The sequence below is a fragment of the Elephantulus edwardii genome, unplaced genomic scaffold, assembly GCF_000299155.1.
Source record: "Elephantulus edwardii isolate Elephantulus edwardi_28Jun2011 unplaced genomic scaffold, EleEdw1.0 scaffold00005, whole genome shotgun sequence".
NCBI classification, from domain to species: Eukaryota; Metazoa; Chordata; class Mammalia; order Macroscelidea; family Macroscelididae; genus Elephantulus; species Elephantulus edwardii.
Window position 1 is genome coordinate 6,397,846 of NW_006399755.1, and position 1,767 is coordinate 6,399,612.

Here is a 1,767-nt window from a genome sequence, read left to right on the forward strand (position 1 = left end):
CCCCTTTACATCTACGCCCCTGTTCAGCATGAAGAAGCCAGAGAGTTGGCATCCAATTGCCAAATCAGTAAGTCAGTTGGTTTAATTACCATTGGAAAATGCTTGTCATTCCTCTGTAGCATCTGGACCCTCATGATTTCCTTCACCTGCTCCCCCCACCGACCAAACTGTGCAGCTCTGCAACTGCATCCTGGCCTATCCTCACCCTTCTGCCCCCAACCCTTACCTTCTTGTACCCCCAATATGTTTTTCCCAATTAAAAAAAAAAAAGAAGAAGAAAAAACAAACACTCATGGAGGAAAGACTGAGCACTAAGAGAAAAATCTTATCAAAGCATATAAAATAAAGAAACAAGACAGCTGACTGAAATCAAGAAGTCTGGCACATATTGGTCTATATTTTTTTGTCATTTCATAAAGGACTAAGAAAAATTATGTGATATGTAACAGATGCTCAATCATATTTTCTGGGTTAATAATCACCTACCAATAATATCTGCTGAGCTTCAGAGCACACAGGTGTAGTTTTGCTTATACTAGCTGACTAGTTTTCTTAATTTTAGTATACCTAGAGATGGAGTGTGAGAGAAAGATGTGCAATCTCTTTCTGTGCGACTTACAGCCTTTGAAAATGCAGCAGATGGTCAGCTAATAGTTGGTTCCAATTTGCTGGCACAAACCAAGAAGGATGCACTAATGAAGAGTACTGAATATACACCATGGACTGCTGAAAGAACAAACCTACCTCAGAAGAAGTGCAGCCAGAGAGCCCCTTGTTGTTGCTGTTGTGTGCCACTGCACTGCACCTGACTCGCAGGTGACCCTCCAATGGGTTTCAGAGGCAAGAAATCACATGGAAGGAGAACGCCCACCCTTCTCCAGTGTAGCAGGTGGTGCATTCAAATCATGTGCCTTTGGGATTGCAACACAAATTCTTACTACTAAGGCACCAGAGCTCATTAGAGTGCTCCTTAAAAGCAAGCACATCGGGGTGTGGGAACCCTGTCCACACACCATTAGCTGCGGGGCTGAGCCCAACATAGCCCAGTCCTTCTTGCCCCAAGAACTGCGACTGCATGTGCTTCAAACACAGGATGAACTAATAAAAGCATCAAAAAAAAAGCAAGCACATCAAAACTTCATTTCACATACTTTGAACATGCTGTTAGGAGGTGCCAGTTCTTAGAAAAACCCATCATGCTCAGAAAAAGCAGAGGGTCAGTGAAGTAAAGGAAGATCCTCAACAAGATGGACTGACAGTGACTGAAACAGTGGCATTGAGCATCGTGGACACTGTGCAGATGGTGCAGCATTGGGCAAGGTTTAAATCTGTTGCTCAGAGTCACGATGAGTCAGAGTTGACGTCACCTTATTACAGGAATATTAAAATAGTTGATACTCTTGAGCGTATAATGACTTAGCAAGAGGTGAGAAAAGAAGAGAAGCATGGCTAAGGCACGATGGGTGGAGAAATAAATGATGAAGGAGAGCAGGCTTCACAAAGGAGGTGATATTTCAACTGATTCTATAAAATGAATAGGAAGGTACAGTAAGAAAGATTAGGAGAAAAAAAAAAGGTAATTCAGCACAAGCACTTCAAGGTATAATATGTGCAAATGTGTTAAAATAATTAATTATGCTGTAGGAGGATGTCAAAGATATCATTCAGGAAGTGTGTAAACGGTCATTACAAAGACAGAAGAGGAAGAAAAGACCAAAATGGATGTCAGAAGAAACTCTGAAGATTGCACTGGAGCGTAGAGAAGCC

At 41.9% G+C, this 1,767-nt stretch overlaps 1 protein-coding gene across 1 annotated transcript in view; it reads right to left on the reverse strand.

Annotated features, from left to right (window-relative positions):
- Nucleotides 1-1,767, reverse strand: part of EPS15 (epidermal growth factor receptor pathway substrate 15) — a 193,335-nt gene that overhangs the window by 14,955 nt on the left and 176,613 nt on the right. The gene's annotated exons all lie outside the window — the stretch shown is intronic.